Here is a 21,942-nt window from a genome sequence, read left to right on the forward strand (position 1 = left end):
TCACTAGAGACCTCCCCTAGCCGAGCTGGCTACTTCCGGTTTAACGCTCCACTAACTTGAATGGGGATTAAAGAATTTAATCGAGCAGCCCTTTTACACTTTCCAAATGTTATCGGACCGAATTAATCCAATTATGAAAGTGAAAAGAATCATTTTGCGGGGGGTTGGGACGCTCAAAACACGTATCCACTGAAACGTCTCTTTCGGCATGTAAGTGTACAGGAAGTGTGTACATCCTGCACAGTCTCTTTAACCTCGTCCCCCTCTGGCAGGCGCTACTGATCCCTGTGCACAAAAACAACCAGACACAAGAACAGCTTCTTTTCCCATTGCCATCACTTTACTGAACACTTAATAAGTGGGGTCATCCCCACTTTGGCCACTCACCCACTTCTCTACACATTACATACTTATCATTCCAATATGCAGTTTTTACTTACTTTTTGCACTTTACATCCCACTCCATGTGTACTTGTCTTGATATTATGTCTTATTTGTAGATTTGTATTTTGTATATTATGTTGATATATATATATGTATATTGTTGTCTCTATTGTACAGTATGTGTCTATATTCTATTTGTCTACTGAATGTTTACTACTACATGTCTATTTGTTGAATGTATAGAGAGTTAACACCTACCGAAGTCAAATTCCTTGTGTATGTAAGTATGCTTGGCCAATAAATCAGATTCTGACTCTGAGGAAAAAGTCTTCTTGGGCCCCGTGGCATTACGCGACGGACACAGAAGTTGTAATTCTACTGTTTGGCCACTATGTCATACTGGCTTCAATAGCCTGGGGGCACTTCCTGTGGGCCTGATCGAAACGCTTGATTTGAGTGCAGATGCACATGAGGAGTCGGGAATTCATTCTTCATTGTCGGTGGTTGTGATAATGACAATAATGACAAAACTATTCTATCACCGTTTGTCATACCGACAGGAAGATAAATGGTACTTCGCTCGTCCTTCGTCCATGTATTCTCTCTGCCCCACTTCCTATCCCCTCCCCCCCTCCAGCCATGCACTGCCATCCATCCTGTACATTTAAGGTGGACAATTTCAGCGGGTTATTAAGGACAAAGAGGCAGAGCCTGACTGCAAGTCAATCCCGACATTAAGGTTATTCATCACACTATCGATGCTTCACGCTTGCCACATTGTGCATGTTGGGCCTGCGCCCTCCGTGCTGCGTCATAGTGTGTGTGTGTGTGTGTGTGTGTGTGTGTGTGTGTGTGTGTGTGTGTGTGTGTGTGTGTGTGAGAGAGACAAATAGAGCGTGTGTGTAAATGTATAAATATGGGGCTAATATTGCTTCATAACAACCCACCATTTTCCATGCCACATTACCCCCTCCCTCCCTCCGTCCTCTCGTCCGTCTCGTCTCAGGCCCAGGGGTAGAAGAAGTATTCTGATCCTTTTACTTAAGTAAACGTACTAAAACCACACTGTAAAAGTACTCCATTGATAATGTTACTTAAGTATAAGTATGTAAGTATCAAGAAAATGTACCTTAAAGAATTAAAAGTAAAGAAACATCCTCGCCTTTTAGAAACTTGAAACGATCAAAACAGTTCCGTCAATCAACATAATCATTTCAGCTGGACTTGTAGGCCGTTATATTGTTAAATAGTTTAATTTACTAGCACAGTGCCCGTTCATAATGTGCCTGTTTGGAACGGACCGATCGCTTGGCCTGTGGGATTGCTGCTTGTAGCTTTCTCCAGAACCAAATCGTACCCCAAAATTGCTTCTAGAAGGACCCCAAACCACCTAATATGTAACTCCACTGTATAGCCGACTACTGACTTACAGTGTAGGCTACGTCTACATCAGAGGAAGACAATGTGCTACTATATCTACCGGACAGAGGATGTTGCAGATTCAGAATGTAATCACAAAATATCACTATTAAAATGTAGTAATCAGACATTAGCCTCATGGACTCATTGCAGTGCGCTACCCATCCGGCCCGTTATGAGAGCCAATCAGCAAAAAGCTGAGTTAATCAACCGGAAGAACTGGACCGATTACAGAGACAGACTCACATTCAGCCGGCTCCAGAATGTTTGTTTGTGTGTGTGTGTGTGTGTGTGTGTGTGTGTGTGTGTGTGTGCAAAGAGAGAGAGAAAGAGAGAGAGAGAGAGAGAGAGAGAGAGAGAGAGAGAGAGAGGGAGGGAGAGAGAGAGAGACAGAGGGGGCGGAAAGAAAAGGTGAAAGACAATACACACACACACACACACACACACACTTCCCGATTATTAGATAGAAAATATTCATTGTATTTTATAAACTACATGTGTTTTGTGTGCAAAAATCTTAATGTGTAAAGTACTAGTAACTAAAGCTGTCAGATGAATGTAGTGGAGTAAAAAGTACAATATTTCTCTCTGAAATGTAGCAGAGTAGACGTAGAAAGTGGCATGAAAAGAAAAGACTCAAGCAAAGCATACCTTAACATTTGGAGTTAAGTACAGTACTGGAGGAAATGTACTTAGTTACATTCCACCACTGCTCTGGCCCACTATAATAAAATAACCCAGCATGCCAAAGGCCAGCGCTGCCGATGCAACTGTTTGTCGAGCGCGGCTGATCAATAGAGGCTGGGAATGTATTGTCCACTCATCTCTGTCCTGTCGTACAGAGATTTGTATCGATCCGGCCTCAACAGCACGCCTCTGAAGATGCAATGGTGAAGCGTGGAGACGGACAGGAAAGGCAGAAAGCTGGCTCTTCAAAAACCTCCTGGAATGGCAAACAGCGACAGCTATTTAGTCTCCGCAGTTCCATCGGTGGATGGCTCACTTTATATGTTCATGGCAGCTAGGGAATGGAGGAGAATGGCTCCGCTCAGAGACGGGGAGAAGACGACGTCAAAACATCAGCGTCTGATTCAAACCAGACGGGTGTACTGGCGTACTCGCCCATATCCGTAACTGAGGCGACATGTGAGAGAGACTGTTTGGCAACAAAAGGTCAACAGTTCAAATAGAAAGTATCACATCTTGTCAGTGTCCATTAGCAAGGCATCTGCTCACTTGTCGGGTTAAAAGCCAGTTTTTGCTTGGTTTTCAAAGCCTACAACTTTCTAACTTTATTCCTAATAGTTACATACACACAGTAACATTTTATTTCTGAGAGCCACTGACCCCACCACCTTCCCTACGAGAACTTTGTCGCTCTTCAAACTGCGTTGCCTGACATCCGTCTTAAGAGCACCACAGGCAGCCGTGCACGTCTTGGCTCACGATTACGTGGGTTATTTACAAATTTAAAAAAGGTAATTACTTTTCCTAGGTGTAAGTACGAACAATGAATGAGAATATCTTGCTGAATGATTGCAGAAGTATGTGTTTGTTTGGCTGTTTGCACCACTGAGATGAATGGGTATACTTTGACACAAATTGTGTCAAACAGGAGGTTTGAAATTGAAGGATTATAACAGAATAGAAAGAATTTTATGCGGTGGGGGGCGGGGGGGGATCTTGTGCAAAAATCATGCATTAGTCCTATAATTAGTCCATTAGTCAGCATTTCATCAAACATACAACAAAGTTGAACTGCGTCTGAAGTTTGTAGCTGAAAATCAATTGGAGAGTCCTCCATCTCCACCTCTTTGTTGGATGACAGAAATTGCATAAAAAAAAACAGAAATAAATTGCGAGTGAAATTGCAGAGTTTGATTCATACAGGATTAGTATTATGGTGGGGGGGGTCCAAAAGCCCCCCCCACCATAAGAATCCAAAGCCAATTTGCACATTTACATTACAAATTACAAATGCTGCAGATTTGTTGAAATCACTGGCAGTTCCTAGTATCTATCTAGTATATGTATATTCTGTGCTGTGTGACTGATATTTTGCTGCTGTAACACTATAATTTCCCATTTTTGGGATCAATAAATATCTGTCTATCTATCTATCTATCTATCTATCTATCAGTTTCTGCAGTTATTACAAATCACTGGATGTCCCCTGGTAGTATTGGAGATGACTGAATAGGAGAATACAGGAATCTGAGGTACATTAAAGGCACCATCGTATGCTTTTGTCGGTAAATCACAATTGTTTTTATATCTTTTTCAGATGATGTAAAATGGCCCCATTTCCCTGTCAATACATACACTTCACTTTGGTTTTATTCTGCTCATGGAAACAGACCATTATTTGCTATATCACATTACATATACATTATCGTAAAGGAGCTGCATGAAGACAAAAAACAGAAATAGATAGACTGTTGGTCCGTAAAGTCAATTTTACAGAGAAGAGAGAGAGAGAGAGAGAGAGAGAGAGAGAGAGAGAGAGAGCGAGAGAGAGAGAGAAGACCAAAAAAGTAAATAAAAAATATCTGGCAACTTTATATTGTCTCATTTTTTTTTCCTTAGACATTTTTTGGAATCGAAAGATATTAATATAACCCTTTAAATCATTATCCAAGGAATTCTACCTGATTGTAAAGTCTCGCTTTGCCAGACCTTCCTCCACAGCGCTGCGGAGGAGGAAGGTCTGTAGAATCTTTAAAGTTAGATCACGCTGATGGTTGTCCTCTCGCTCTACCTCTCTGCCGCTTTTCCCAGAGACAAAGGGCTTATTTTTAGCAGAGTAATACACACACACACACACACACACACACACACACACACACACACACACACACACAATCACGCTTGATCGTTAGCACAGACCCTTTCACACAGAGGAACGCATACAGCAGAGAGGCAAACGGACACACAGATGTTGTATTGTGTGTGAGGAAACTTGTTTCACACACAGAGGGAAGCGTACACGTTCACATCCATGCACGTCTCTCACATCGACACACACACACACACACACACACACACACACACAGGCTCTGAATCATTTTGGAAGATGCAGAAGTGTGCGCAGTCTTTACTTTTTAAAAACCAGAAAGAGAACGATAGGAACAAGGAAGAATGTTTTAAAAAGGCTAAAATTCAAACCTTTGCATTTATAAGGAAACACATGGGGATCAGTTTTATGCAAATAACCTAAAAAGGTCAATTTAAAGGTCCCATGGCATGAAAATGTCACTTTATGAGGTTTTTTAACATTCATATGCGTCCCCCCAGCCTGCCTATGGTCCCCCAGTGGCTAGAAATGGTGATAGGTGTAAACCGAGCCCTGGGTATCCTGCTCTGCCTTTGAGAAAATGAAAGTTCAGATGGGCCAATCTGGAATCTTCTCTTTATGACGTCATAAGGGGAAAGGTTACCTCCCCTTTCTCTGCTTTGCCCGCACTGAGAATTTGGCCCACCCATGAGAAAGAGAGAGACATCATGGCTTGCAAACAAGCAAAGTGGCAGTTGGTCAAGGCCACACCCCCACCCTCCACCTTGCCCCCCCTCTCTCCTCCTCAATAGCATTTAAAGCTACAGACACAGAAATCACATTTCCTAAGGAAAGCTCATTGTGGGACTGGCTCTAGTGGCTGTAATTCTTTGGGGAATTTTGGGAAAGAGACTTCAGATACAGTATTAGGGGACCACTGAGGCCTATATAAAAGAGACTTCAGATACAGTATTAGGGACCACTAAGGTCTATATAAAAGAGACTTCAGATACAGTATTAGGGACCACTAAGGTCTATATAAAAGATACTTCAGATACAGTATTAGGGGACCACTGAGGCCTATATAAAAGATACTTCAGATACAGTATTAGGGACCACTAAGGTCTATATAAAAGATACTTCAGATACAGTATTAGGGGACCACTAAGGCCTATATAAAGAGACTTCAGATATAGTATTAGGGGACCACTGAAGCCTATATAAAAGAGACTTCAGATACAGTATTAGGGGACCACTAAGGTCTATATAAAAGAGACTTGAGATACAGCATTAGGGGACCACTAAGGCCTATATAAAAGAGACTTCAGATACAGTATTAGGGGACCACTAAGGTATATATAAAAGAGACTTCAGATACAGTATTAGGGGACCACTAAGGTATATATAAAAGCATCCAAAGAGCACCATGTCATGGGACCTTTAAGAAGATATGTGAAAATGCCATTCGATTTCATAGGGTTAACCAAGGAACATACACTGTGTGTTGCATACGCGGCGAGATAGAATCTCCTTATACATTTGCTTTGAACTTTTTGCCCTCCAATAAGGAGACAAAAGAACTTGATCACCAAACAACAGCAGCCTAATTAGGATTGTGGGGAAGCCAACAGATCGCCAATCAAACACGGAGCCCGATATGTTGTAGGACTAATGTATGGACATGTTTGCATTAGGGTGGTGTCAGTGTACGTGGGGCTGAATCAACAGTGAGCTGATGGAGAAGCCAGCGTGGTGTGGGACTCATTAAAAGTCTAACAGCACCTATCAGCTCCATTAGATCAAGAGTCTTTAACCTTTTATAGGCTGGGAACTCCCTGAGTGACTCTCCAGCTCATTAAAACATATTACCTCTTCACAGCTGAATACAAACCAAAACAAGAAGGTCAAACTACCAAACACCTCATTAACAATGTGACATTTAAAAGAAAAATTGCAATGGTTGCACCTCGACAGCCGAACTCATTAAAACATATATATTTTTAATTTAACTGCAAAACAAACCAAGAAACCCAAAATACAGAAGCAATTATCAGCCCTACATTAGAAAAAGAAATAGCTCTTATTCAGAAAGTTCAGAAAGTGCTGGAGCCCAAAAAAAAAAATTAAGACTTAATTTTAGTTAGTTTAACTACATTGTAGTTTAGTTAAAGTGTGTCAGTGTCACGGTGGAAACATGTTTAGTCAAAACTTCCACTGTAATGTCGGGGTTCAACAGAACAGAAATCCCATTAATCAAATGTAAAAAATAAGACTTGTTTATTTATATAATTTTTCTGGCCTCCACACATGCATTTGAATGAAACGCTGCGATTAAAATGTCATAACAATGTAATGAATTTCCAGCTTTTGTAACTCTTCGGTTATAATATCACACTGCTCTATTCAGCTTGTTCTTGTTTCCCGTTTGCTTCTCTTTTACTCATAATAACGCCATCTAGCGGCGGCGGTAAATCCGACCTCATATCTAAACCAGAGAACGTAATGGTTGCGGTTTGAAACACATCGCTAACGTTGTTATAATGGTTGCAGCACAACAACAGCTACTGCTACAGTATCCCAGAGCGCTATGTGGAGCAGTGCTAACCTTAGATAAAACAAAGTGGTGGAGCGAGCTAGAGGAAGAACAGAGAGAGAGAGAGGTGTGGGCTTGCATGATTTCATAATCACAGTATGTTCGTTGCAAAAAAGTTACATATATCTTAGCAGAAAGTTGAAAAATGTTGCGTTTACGTCACACAAGAGCAGCCATTTCCCCCTGTTGCCATGGGAACGTTATGAAGTGACGTAATTACGCGACGTGAACATCATCGAAAAGCTGCAAACCCCGCGATGAAGCCATGATGAAACCGCAGTTTTTGGAAGTTCCCGCAATTTTTGGAAGTTCCCGTAATTTTTGCAAGTTCCCGCAATGTCATTGCATAAAATTGCATAAATATCCCGCATATTCCATCGCATTTTTTAAGAAAATGTGCCGCATAATCAAGGATTTTTGCCCGCAACAATCACAAAAAAACTCTGGAAAAAAACTGGAAGGACTGATGAACAAAGTGGTGGAACGAGCTAGAGAATGAACAGAGAGAGAGAGAGAGAGAGAGAGAGAGAGAGAGAGAGAGAAAGAGAGGTGCTAAACACAGCGAGTTCCCGGTACAGGGAGCACCCGGTCATATCATACAAATCGCTGTGCTCTGACTCCATTTTTTTTCTTGTTGTTATGGAAACGACAGGTCTGGCTACTCTGCTTGTCATTGGTCAGCTGTCAAAACAGTGCTTGACGTAAAGTTAGTATGTGTTTGTCTTGTTACCAACGGAGTACGTCGAGTCAAATACCACTTGAGCATTAAAGGCATACTATCCAGTTTCCGTTTTTTTGTCAAAAAGCGACCCCTAGAGTCGCTGTAGCGTACTTGTATTTAACGAACGAAATGAACCGTCTCTCACGGCCTGATCCCCTCCCCCCCTTCTCGCGAGATTTGGCGTGGGCGCCACCTACCAGACTTGCATTGCTGGTTTTGCAAGTGGCGTCACATCCCCCCCCACCCCCGCTTTGCTATCGGGATGATTCGCCCTACTACGAGTTCGTTTACCATCGAAATGACTTCAAAGCTGTTATATTAAGGTACACATTTTGCATAGTGTGCCTTTAAAAACGGAAAAAAATATCCCTTTTAAAGGTCATTTAGAACAGATTAAAAAAATATGCGATTAATTTGCGATCAATCGCGAGTTATCTAAGGAAATCATACGATTAATCGCGATTCAAAAACCACACAGGCTGCTCTTTGCTGTTATCAACTGCTCCAACTAGAAACTTCCAACTCTGGACAAAAAAGCTTACAGCCAAAACCCACAGGCCTCTGCTCTGTGAAATCAATTCCACTCCCATTCATCTCCATTAAATCCTCACATTTCGTGGCTTGCCAACAAAAGGAGCGACCAGGGACTACAGATTAGACCCACAATCCCCCTGCATGATGAGTCCAGCACTGCACCGAGTCAATGATGATCATCATCGCTTCCCAGTCATATATCAGACGCGTAATAATTTGGAAAGTTTGTTTTCTGGGTCTTAAAATGTCAGAGCAGACATTTAGTTCATCTGTGAGCTAACAGCAAGCTAGCCTCATTTCTTCAGGCCAAACCAATATGCTGGATAACGTTCTTCGAGCTTTCCTAATAACGTTCTCAATACTCCCTTCATGACTCACTTATCTAACTTTTTCGGTCTTTCCCAGCAGCAACTTTCGACTCCAGTGCGACTGCTCTTCCATCTTAAATATCCTATATGCTTTATCTGCCTCACTTTCTTTCTACTTTAAACTCAGTGCAGAGTTTCCATCTTAAATGCAGCATGAATCCAGTCGAACAAGTCCTCTTCTTTTTCTACTTCATCTGGTAATTGATTCATAGTGTTTTACCCCTAAAGTATGATTGATTTTGACATGCAATCGCCCCAGAGAAAACTATATCCGGCCCCTAACTGCCATCAAATCAAAAGGAAAGATGAATAATACATCAAAGCTATTGAGGAGTACAATAGCATTAGATTGAGGCCAGAATATTTTATGATTATCTCAGCATTGTCTCCCTATAGTTTCAATATAGCAGTATAACCTGACGGACACTCAGGGCTGTGATTATGGCTATGACAGTAAAAGAACAAATGTGAGTACCATCAGCGAGAGTGAAGTACCTCTAATCAGAGTACTAGATGTACTCAGGTGAAATCTGCCCTGCAGGTAAAGAACACTGTCAGTGTAATAACAGCTTTTACACAACTGTCTGAACTAATAAGAGTGTTCCTGTAAGGTACTAAAATACATATCTACAGAATCTGCTTCATCACTGCAGTTGCTGCAGTGCAGTCGTGTTTGTGCAGCCTGTTCTCATGAACCATATGTTCGAAAACTACAAAAAGTTAAGCACTGTAATTTGTAGGATTTCCACAGGTATTTTTTGGTTGTTGCTGTGTGCACCGCATTGATGCTGCTGTATTCAACCTGATCTCACAGAATTCTGTGAAATGAACACGGCCCCTTAACTCAAAATCTGTGGCAGTTTCACGGAATCGCCGAAAATTCCGTGATGGGCCCACGGAAGTGATGCTTATGTAAGTCACCGACAGGCATCATCCGTGGTCTACGCACAGATTCCCTGATTCAATTATAACTGCATCCAACCCAGTCTCACGGCAGTTCGTGAAATGTTCACGTAATTTAATCACAATTCTTCTAAAGAATCGTACTGTGATCAGGGAATCTATGCGTAGACCACGGATGATGCCTGTCATTGACTTACATAGGCATCACTTCCGTGGACCCATCACAGAATACTCGGCGATTCCGTGAAACCGCCACAGATTTTGAGTTAAGGGGCCGGAATTCTGTGAGACCAGGTTGGCTGTATTAGAACGCGGCTGGCCGCGTAAGGGTTAGGTCAAGGTGATTGGTTGGGCGTTAAAACACAGGACTTTCAATACAGGGAGTGGAGTTCGCTTGCCGGGGAAAACAAAAGATTTTCACCCAGGAAATGTGTGTTTTTTTGTGAGTGTTGTAATCCAAACCACGGTCTTTTTCCTAAACTTAACTAGTTGTTTCTTCGTTCGTGTCTTTTGCGCGATATGTCGCAGTCTTTCGCGATGTTTATTGCGCCATTTGATGTCGATGACGGTAAAAAAACGATATATTGTGCAGCCCTATCGTATGCATGACAGTGCAGAGAGGAGATATGGACAGGTGGGTTAAAAAAAGTCCTAACATTTTTATATTGTGACTCCAGAATTGATACGTGATTTATTCATTGAGATTTGAGGCACGTACATGTTTTTCTTCAACTCAAGCGCATAAAAAATGCAGAAAGCGTTGGACTGAAACAAACACATTTGCCACATTACTGGAGGCAAACACTGATAGAGGATTTAAAGCACCTGCCCGGTTTGAAATGAAGGTCTGGAACAATTTAGGATTTTGTGACTAAGGCTGCTTGTAAACTTCATCATGGGAAAGTCAAGTTTCCCCGTGCGCGCACCTGGCTCAGAAATAACCGCAGAGGAAGAAGAAAAGAGATTCAACCCTTTGCTTCAACAGACGCTGGAAACCTGCCCGTAATATATTTGCTGTGATTATTCACAAATAAAACTCATAACCCACAGCGACAAGCAGCCAAAAAACTGACAACACACATGCTGCTCTTATTAAACATTTACTCGTGTAGTGTGCTATATTAATTTGCCATCTTACAGCTGCCAAGTCGCACAGAAACCCACAGTAGGAAGCAAAATATACCAAAGAACCAAACATAATCATCTAAAAGCTGAAACTGAAAAGGAAAGGAAAGCTAAAGTGCAGCTAGTGATAGCATAATGATGTAGGCTGGTCCCAAACCATTAAAAGCCTCATAAATGAGTTAAAATCAATTCTCAAAAGGCAGTGGGAGCCAGTGAGAACGGTTGAAATCGATTAGTCAACTACTTATTTCAGCAGTACAATACACCCTTAGTTGGCACCTTAGTTATTGACTGATAACTTATTGACAGATGTATGTCTTTAGGAGACCAAATAGAGTCCCCCAGAGTGGTTTTTCTGTAGCTGACCTCTGACCTTCCTGTGTAGAGGCGGGCAGGAGGAACGACAGCCTCCCAACGTGGATCAATAGAGTGTCGCATTAGAAGCTAACAGGAATGTCAAAGCTAACAGCTTCACGTGTAGATTTATGTCTCGGGCTGAAGGCAACATCCTGTCAGCTCTGCTGTTTGTCCAGCTGCTCCTGATCACATCTGACACTGTTAATAGGCTTTAAACGCTCACTGACACATCTGGCATCTGCACACCGACATGTGACAACAACAGTGATGAAGTACCACACGCTGACAGACACACACACACCTCAGCACAGTGCAGCTGTGGCACACACACAACACAGCTGTATTAGTCCAATTAATTAGCTGGTTAAGTTCCTGTATGTTTATTGATACGATCTCTGTCTCTTCATTACATCTGGGTGTGCTCGGCCTGGACACATTAACACGTCTCTGCACTTTCAGCTCTGAAATTTGTTTTTTTAAGTGATATGACCACATCTGAGCAAATATCAAGGGTGCCACTTTAATTTACATTGCCAACTTGCCAATACTGACGCTCTGGTCGGTGGCTCTCAGCGTCAGATACCGACGCAAAAATCACCCTTTTGCGTCTGAATGCACCAGGCAGAGCAGCAGCTCAACCGCGGCGCTGTAAGATGACGTAGTGTTAATAGTGACAATGGTAGCGAGAAGTATGAAAGACCCAAAATCAGCATAAGGACGCAGGTTTCAGTGGTGGATGGGTCAAACAACACAGGACTTTGACCCAGGAGAACAGGGTTCCTGTCCCGTTGACATTTTGTGACCCCACCCACCATCTTATCCTAAAGCTAACTGTCCCATTCTTTTGCCGCACCTCAGTTAAACGCACGTCCCGACACAGAGCGCCAAAAAGTGATGCCGAGAGACCCGTCTAAGGGTGTCTAAAAATAACGCCAAAGGGCTAGACGCTAAGGGAGAAGGCCCGTAGCCTGCCTTTTTGCAGTTTTTCCCTCATTTTGTATATCACTTTAGATTTATTGACAATTATAACCTGTAACCTGTTTTGGAACCGCTCCTCCTTTTACAGGAACCATGGTGTGCACCCAAACAAGCTGGGCAGCTCGATGCTAGCGGCTAACATACAGGTACATACACGCAAGTTATGGCATTTCTGAGTAGCCTAACTTCTCCTGAAAGGAACATTGTATAAGCCATGCTATATGCCATAAAGTGACCATGCTGTAAGCCTGTACATAAAGGAAGGGAAAACCAAGCAAAAGCAGCCAGGTTCAAAACATTAAATAGTCAATTATTATTAAAGTGGCCATGGTGGCCATCTGCGGTTACCTCTGAGCCATGGTTTAATTTTCAAAAAACACCATATTTTTGTTGTACTGCACATTGCTGCAGCTCCTCTTTTCACCCTGTGTTTTTTGTCTGTTTTAGCTACAGAGTGAGACCTCTCAACTTCTGTAACATCTTTGTTGTCAGTCGCACATGCTCAGTAGCTAGGTAAGGACTACATGAGCTAGCTATCTGTTTTTCTAACTTCAGTAGTACAAGGCAGGATTAGCCGGGAGACTTCTTCTAAACGAGGACGCACTTCCAACTTTGCGTGGAATACCTGCAGAACAGGGACACGTAAGTAGTTCTACACAATTTATTTTGTAGTTTAGGTTGAATTTGTGTGTTGTAGCAGTGTTTTGCCATTGAGAACGAGCTAGCATGCTAGCGCTAGCATGCTAACGGTTAGCCCCCTAGGCCCCTCGTTTCGACTAGTGACGTAGAAAGCCGTGCAGATTTTGACCAGCTCACCCAGAGACTGAAGGCAGGACACATTCAGAAACCGTATCTCACTCTAAACAGCATGGATGTTTTTTTTTTCAAAGTTTATATGCGTGTGGAAGCACCAGAGACACAAAATAACACCCCAAATCCCAGAAAAAGTGATTTGTCATAATATGGGCACTTTAAGAAAATGTGCAAATCAAAAGATTGATTATCATATGTTATTAGCAGCTTTTGTAAGTATTTGTACAAACTGCTTTTAAGTTACTTATCAGTTGAGACTTTGTCCATCGCATGTAATCTGCTGCAGCTCAGCCCACGCTGATTTAAAAAGATGATGATGTTTCATAAACGCAGCAGTGATGAATTGGCCCTGGCTGTGCTGATAAGCAGGGCAGTGCCCGGCTGATGAGCTGCTTGTTTCTTATAATGAGTTTTATTGACACGGGTGGCTCAGTGTAATTAGCGGCGCTAATAAACAAACAACTGTCCGGTCTCATATTCGACGACGACAATAACAACAACAGCTTCAGCTGAAGGGATCGGGGAGGACGGACGGAGAAGAGACGGAGTCAGCATTCAGGGAAGCTGTTGTGTCCTCCATGCAGGGACTTCTTCTTCTGCGGACATCAGCATGAATGTTTGTTGCATATTCCAAAGATAGGGATGGGTGGGGTCTAAATGTTGGGACCATGAGGCCTTTTGGGTTTTTGGAAAAGTAGCAAAACTGTTTAAAAAAACAACAACCTGGATTTGAGCTGCTTAGCAACAGCAAGATACATTTATACACTTTATACACACTCATAGGGCTGCAACAACACATTATTTCCACTATCTGTGAATGTTACAAACTACAGGTATTTACTGTTAATACCAATGCATCTTGGGAAAATAAAAGAAAAAGCGGGAATGACACTGCAGCCAGTATATTACTGTAAATTCAAAAAATACGGTAAGAAACTGTATATCTATTTACAGTAAAATACCTTAAAATGTAAAAACAGTATGCAAACTGTAAATTAGCAGTAGTTTTCTAGCGAAGCTATTACTGAAAATGTACGGTGAAAAGTTCTACCGTGAACCTTTAGACATTCTGACTGTGTTGCAGTCAGTAGGGCTAGGTGGAGACAGCCAGAGTGATGGTAGCATTTTGGTCAGACTGGAGTCTTTTTCTGTGATCCGGATTGCAATGCATTCTGGTCCGTTGAGACTATAGTTGTCATCCAGTTTTGCTGACACGTCACCTGTTTTCCTCACCTTCCGCTTACTATATGGCAGACATTGATTGTGGCTGCTGACATTTAAAGACGGAGACAACAGCTTACACAGCAGTCCTCCTGCGCTGCTATCTCGCTCTGAGCTAATTGGCTGAATAAGTCTTGGTCTCACAGCGACAGCCAATGACGTGTGAAGGGGAGACGACTGCTGACTGGGGCGATGCGTCAGCCTGACAGATGGACGTTACGTGCATGCACGCGCACGCACGTGTGCACACGCATGCACGCACACACACACACCAGATGTAAACTCACACACACACACACATACAAGATGTAAACACACACACACGTCCACTGTTTGTATCAAAATGTCTCACACTGGCAGAATTTATACACACCGCGCGCGCGCACACACACACACACACACACACACACACACACACGGTTTGTATGAAAGTGTCTCACACTGGCAGAATGTACACACACATACACACACACACACACACACACACACACACACATTTACCAGATGTAAACACACACACACACTCACTCACATACACATTTACCAGATTTAAACACTCAGACACACACACACACACACACACACACACTCTCTCTCTCTCTCTCACACACACGTGCACACACACACACACACACACACAATGTAAGTGTGAAGAGCGGTGCAGTGACCTGCTGCAGCCGATGAGTGATGTAACACAGAGACAATAAGAAGCAGATGTTTCCGATGCTGATGAGTAGAAACTGAACGACTACAACACATCATTCCCTCTCCTCCTATTGATGTCACAACCTCCATCTGTGGCCACTTTGCTCTTGTCATGTATTATCCTTCATTTAAAAACTCCAGGCCGAGGAGGATTTTTAGTTTTCTCATAATATCACACACATGATGGACTGTTACTGAAGGATGAACATTAGGCAATGTGTTTTTTATTTTGGTCACAGTATCGATTTTCTGTTTTTTTTTTTTTTTTTTACAGTCTTACCCAAAAAAAAAACGATCCGGCGATGTGCCGCAGGGCGGTGCAATGAAACGGTCCATGTGTGTGACGTCCTGTTGTGACATTTTCAGTGTGTAGCTTGCCAGCTCAAAGTTCGTTGTCGTTTCCTGAAGAGAAAGGCATTAGACAATGGCAACACACATCACAGTCTTATCCTGGAAATGTACTGTCGTTGATCCAGACTAGCTGAAAGTTAACCAGATAACCAACTAATCTTGTTCTGTGACGCAGGGCCCAATACAACATTAAGCAATCCAATACAACACAATAAACTGCAGCCTGAAAATGTTATAGCACAGCTGGATACCTCTGACACAACAGAGTTGTAAATTCAATTAAAGGAATATTAAATGCCTCGCAAAAGAAGGATTTGTATTGGGGGCTTTTGCATTTGACTGTATTCTGGGTTAACGCTGTCAACTGGACTGCGGATCACAGCATCTTTAGTTTCCGGAACTCAATAAACATTTATTCACATTCAATAAGATGCTGCCAAATGATTTCCTCCAAGTGAGATTCTTTGTTTTGCAGAAACAAAAAACCCTGACTGGACACATTACAATTAGCTCTGAGATAATATTTTGGAACAGCACGGCACCCATTGTGATTCACAATCCTTTCCTAATCCGAAACCACCCTGCAGCAGTAGTGCGTAGCGAGGTCGGCCCCGCTTTATTTCAGTCCAATAATGAACGGCCCAGTAGCACCATCGTCCCAGAAGCCCCTGCGGTTGCCATGGTAGTTAATAAGGCTCGTTAAGATCAAAGGCACAAAGCAAATTGTTGACTCTCCAGGGGAGGCGAGTCGAGCCCAGAGGAATGCAATTAGGGCTGAGGCAGGGATCCTCCACATACCTGATGCTACGCTAACAAGTGCGGATGCAGCTGGAGGACACGCAGCAGCTTCGGAAAGCACAATCTCTATCTGTGTGCAGGAATGTGTGTGTGTGTGTGTGTGTGTGTGTGTGTGTGTGTGTGTGTGTGTGTGTGTGTGAACCGAAAGCAATGGGTGGGCACAGGGCGAGATGAAACGGATAATGGGTGCTCACCGAAGCCAAAAAAGCTTGCCTCTTTTAACACAGACTGACGGTTACAATTACGATAATCACTAACGGACTCGTTGCATTGCCATTATAATGTGACTTTTTTATGAATTGTAGAAATAACATCGAACCCCAGCGAGCACATTTAATCAAATTGCACACAGAGTTTAATTATTGGTTTTGTGCGCAGTTTCTCTGAGTTAACGTGGGACGTCCATTACAAAAACAGTGGTTTTCCAGCTCTGATGTCCATGTCCTGTGACTCCTGCTGATATTAGTAATACTACGGAGGAGGAATTATATGTATGACTATGGTACATCTATTTCAGTAGGACTTCACAATGACAAAGTACATGGCGTTAAAATAATAAAACACAATCCCATAACAGAACAACCCAGATCACCTAAAGGACAATAAAATTAAATTAAAACCTATATCGGTGGTGGAAGGTACATACATATACACTACCGGTCAAAAGTTTGGGGTCACTTAGAAATTTCCATTCCACTCCATTATAGACAGAATACCAGCTGAGATCAGTTACATTGTTTTTTTTAACCAGGGCAGCAGTTTTCAGATGACATTATGTGCTTACATAATTGCAAAAGGGTTCTCCAATGTTTTCTCAGTTGGCCTTTTAAAATGATATCAGATTAGTTAACAGAATGTGCGTTTGGAACATTGGATGAATGGTTGCTGATAATGGGCAATGTAGATATTGCATTAAAGATCAGCCACTTCTTTCAACAACAGTCGAGAACCGTTTTGCAATTATGTAAGCACATAATGTAATCTGAAAACTGCTGCTCTGATTAAAAAAACAATGCAACTGATCTCAGCTGGTATTCTGTCTATAATGGAGTGGAATGGAAATTTCTAAGTGACCCCTAAACTTTTGACCGGTAGTGTGTGTGTTGTGTATATATATATATATATATATATATATATATATAATATAAAGGGATAAGAATTGGAGAGAGAAAGGAGAGTTTTCTGACTTTTTTTGTAAATTACTGGACCTATTTCAGGTCGGTAAAAAAACAATATTTGAAGGAAACCTCCATCACATGTCAACACTAAGGCCATAACCTGTAATGAGGCAGCACATTCTCACTCCCATCGCGTCAAAAAGTGACGCACGGTCAGGTGCCTTTGGCATTTGTTACTGACGCAAAAAGTCTCCTTTAGCGTCTAGCCCTTTGACGTATATATTCACATCCGACGCGTTTGGTCGGGACCTTTGGCGCCACTTTGTTGCTCTGGGTCAGGACGTACATTTAACTGGCATGTGGCACAAGAACGGGACAGTTCAGTTTAGGAAAAGATGGTGGGTGGGGTTCCAAAATGTACATTTCAGTGACACGGGGGACAAGAACGGGACAGGAACCCCGGTCTCCTGGGTGAAAGTCCTGTGTTGTTGGACCCATCCACCACCCTTCATACTTCTCGCTACCGTTGTCGCTCTTAACACTACGTCATCTTACAGCGCCGCGGTCGAGCTGCAGCTCTGCCCGGTGCGTTGCATACAGACGCTAAAGGGTGATTTTTGCGCCGTTTTCTGATGCTGAGAGCCACCGACCAAGGTTGGATAAGGGCACATGTTGCTTTATTAGAAGGGCCAAAAGCCAAAATAAATGTTGGGAACTACTGACCTAGAATTGTTTTTGACACTTGTTCTAACTTTAAAGCGGCTAAAATCTAAGAACCTTAAAGTCTTGGCTTTTAAATTTGCATTACATTTGCATTTCTTAATCAGTCAAGAGTATTCATAGAGTTTGACTGCAAGCTTTTGCAATAAAATAGATTTTTCTGTGAGCAACATTAATGGACAGGCGCTTAAGATGACCAACCGAATGATTTCACTAATCGAGGTTAATCAAATTTTATAATGCGAGGAGCTCTCACAGCTGCTGCTTCCTGTCGGCTCTGACCCACTGTAAACAGCTGCTCCTGCTTGTGCCGATTTAATTTTTTCTTCCGCCGCTCCGGCCTCCTCCTGATTAAGGCCTAGTCCACATGCACACGGGTATTTTTATAAACGTTAATAAAGTTATAAAGTTTTTCCTCCTACGTTTTAAAAAACAAAACAAATCTCATCCACATAAGCAAGGTTTAACACTAGAACAGCCATGGCGGTCATTGTGACCGTTTTGAAATGTATATGTGTAATAACTTTGTTGAATAGAAAAATACAATCCTGCTGCTGCCTGACTTTTCCTAAAAGAGCCTGTATTTTCATTTAAAATTGTTTATATATACACAAAAGGCAAAGAAAATATCTCACTTTTAAAAAAATCACTTTTACCTATTTAGGCCATACACTGTCATATTGACTGCTCGGATTTTCACGTTATTGTTTTTAATCTTTCGTGAGGTTGAAAATGCATATTGGTTGCTTAGTAACTATCATCGTCTCTGTCACAGAAACGTCACTAGCGGTCTCGAGTAACAAGTGTGGGCGTCACCGATGGGCCGAAGGCAAAGCCAGAGTTGGTAACGTAGGCTACTACAATAAGTACGGCGTGGATGGACTCTGTTCTGAATAAGATGGCGCATACTCTGTGAAAGGAGCGGTACACGTAGATGGCCGTTGGCTGTCTACCTTTGCCTGTCATGAGTTATGTTGAATGAAATTAATTTCCATACCATATTTTTGAGATATGAATGTATGAAATAATTATGGTTTACTATACCGTGATATGAATTATTGAAACACGTAACGTTAGCCTATTAGGCCTACTACTCAAATGTATAATTACATTTGTGTGGAGCTCCTGACGGGAGCGCTACACTGATCTACACTAAAGAGTATGCAGAAAATGAATAAAACACATGGGTTATAATATTCATGCATCACCCTAATGGTCAGTAAGGGATTGATGGTAATGATGTGGTTTCATGTCTGAAATAAAATCATCGGGAAGATCAGGACGTTGCAAGACACAAATTAGCAGACTAAATGTAATGTTGCCATCAGCTTAATGGAATTAATGAAAAGGCCAAAGTCAGGTTTAATTAGTGTGTGGGAGTCACGCTTTGAGCTCATGTCACTTAGACTGCCTCCACTTTGCTTTTGAGCAGTAATTATTTCTTCATACTCTGTATTGTTTCACTGAAACACAAATCTTAAAACATCAACATGCATGCGCGTGTGCACACACACACAGACACACAGACACACACACACACACACACACACACACAGTGCGTCTCACTATCTTTGTGGGGACCCGTCATTGACATAATGCATTCCCAAGCCCCTTACCCTAACCTTAACCATCACAACTAAATGCCTAACCTTAACCCTTACCCTCACCCTAACCATAACCTAATTCTAACCCTAATCCTACAACCAAGTCTTAACCCTCAAACAGCCCTTTAAAGTTGTGGGGTCCAGCATTTTGGCCCCACAAAGCTGTCCGGACCCCACAAGTATACTGTATTCCCGGTTTTTGGACCCCACGAATATAGTTAAACAAGAACACACACACACACACACACACACACAGTTGCGAAATCAGCTTAAAAAGGAGTAAAATCAGCTGTGCCACATTGTGCCATCTAAAAAAAAAAAAACCTTCAACTTTATTTTCTGGCAACACTTTCCCATCAATGCAAATTGGGATTTTTTTGACAGGGCTGTTATTGATCTGAACATAAGTCTATATTGATGACGTTCCACTTTAGGTGCTGCCGGGAAGTTCCACCGGATGTTCCTTGTTTTGCCCGAATGTCCGATACCTTCCGCTTTCTTTGTACTAAACTCCGGTGGATTTCTGAGGACTATGGTTAACTGCTCCTCTGATCTCTGCAGGGTAAATCCAGACAGCTAGCTAGACTATCTGTCCAATCTGAGTTTTCTGTCACACGACTAAAACAACTTTTGAATGTACATGTTCCACCAAAACAAGTTCCTTCCCGAGGCTATTTTGCAGAGGCACCGTGGCTCCATCCGGCGCTTAGCACCGCCCAAGATGATTGCGATTGGTTTAAAGAAATGTCAATAAACCAGAGTATGTTTTTCTCCCATCCCAGAATGCTGTGTGGACTAGACAGACCTTCCTCTGCGGCGCTGTGGAGGAAGTTCTGGCAATGCGAGACTAGTCTGAACATGACATTGAATATGCATATTTATGACATACATCACTTTTTTCTGAAAATACTTAGATTATGACACTAAAAAATCTCTTGGGAGAGCAACCCAAGGCAGGCAGACGGTAAGACAGAGTGACAGTTACAAAGACAGACTGCTATGGACAGAGAGAGACAGAAAGACAGGGAAATAACAAGGGTAAAGGGAAGCGAGAGAGAAAAACCAGCGGTGGTTTGACAGAGCGAAGGATGGACGTTTGAGTGTTGCCAGTTTGGAAAGCTGGGCAGGATAATTGGTGTCAGAGTCCAGTTGAAGAGCATTGCTCGGCACTGCAGGCCGGCAGACTTTCTCCAAGAACAAAAGGTGGACGTAGACAGTGATAAAGACCTGAAGACAGACTTGGAATAACGACACAGTCAGAGCATGCGCTAATCTTTTCCCCGGGAAAGTCGGATTGTTTAAAATCACTTTCTATTTTTAACTGACAAAGTCGATAAAAGAGAGAGACTTGAGGTCAAACTATCTGTCTCCTCCTGGAATTTAGGAACGCAGGAGACAAAAACCAAGATTTTTTTATAGCAGTTGGTCTGCAGTGGTAGGTACAACCAGTCCTCCAAACCATACAACCATATGGGTCATTTGTTCCTAACCCTCGAATACGATCCACTGGAGAGTTTCATTAAATAGCGCCCCTAGTGGGGGTGGAAATACGTCCTTATATCTAACCATAGAACGTAATGGTCGCGATTTTAAACATGTCTTTAACTTTGTGAAATGGTCGCAGTTTGGTTATGTGTATGTGCACAAAAAACTACTTAGTTAAGTTTAAAAAATGATCTTAGTTTGGGTTAAAATCAGATGTAAGTGACGCTTTACATTCGTAAAGTGTTAGGGTTGGGGTTAGGGTTAGGGTAAGTCAAACTATTCCTTTAATTACAATGAGTTGTGTTACAAGCAAATAAACATAACAAATGATTTTACCAGTAGGGCAGGCAGTCAATGAAATATCCACGCCACGGTCTCAATTTGGTTACTTTTTGTCACAAAAATGACTTTAATGACCCCCCAAAGATGTGCGCACACACACACACACACACCATCTGCCATGAGTATGTTGGCTGAAGACATGGCGTGTGTTTTGAGCTGCACACAGGGATCGCCTTAAAAACAAACTTCAAAGACAACAAACTTTAAGGAGTTTAAATAAATCCACTGGAATCCATTCAAGAGAGCAGTTCTGGGACTGTGTCACTGGAACTCAATCAAATAGCTTATGAAGGGAAGAATATTGAAGGTTTGAAGTTTTCTTTTAAGTTTTTGGAATTAAAAAAAAAGCACTTCATCTGGAAAACTGCTCTACTGATGTACTTCCCATTCAGGGGATATGTCTGAGGGGAGACTGCTCGGTTGTTATCTACAAAATACAACAAACATTTAATTTTTTTATATTAAATTCATTATTTGGAACGAGAGGCAGAGAGATCCCTTAACTGAAAGATATTAGTTTTTATCTGATTAATGCAACATTTGAAATGTATCAGTCAATTGGCCATACTGGTTTGACATATTAAAACCCCCATAGCCTCATGTTAACTCTTAATGATCAAGTTTGGGGGA

General features: G+C 42.0%; 1 protein-coding gene across 3 annotated transcripts in view; it reads right to left on the minus strand.

Moving 5' to 3' along the window:
• si:cabz01090165.1 (uncharacterized protein LOC100333421 homolog) overlaps positions 1 to 21,942 on the minus strand; it is a 471,441-nt gene that overhangs the window by 327,815 nt on the left and 121,684 nt on the right. The window lies entirely within an intron of this gene.

Source organism: Sander lucioperca, chromosome 20 (genome assembly GCF_008315115.2).
Source record: "Sander lucioperca isolate FBNREF2018 chromosome 20, SLUC_FBN_1.2, whole genome shotgun sequence".
NCBI classification, from domain to species: domain Eukaryota; kingdom Metazoa; phylum Chordata; class Actinopteri; order Perciformes; family Percidae; genus Sander; species Sander lucioperca.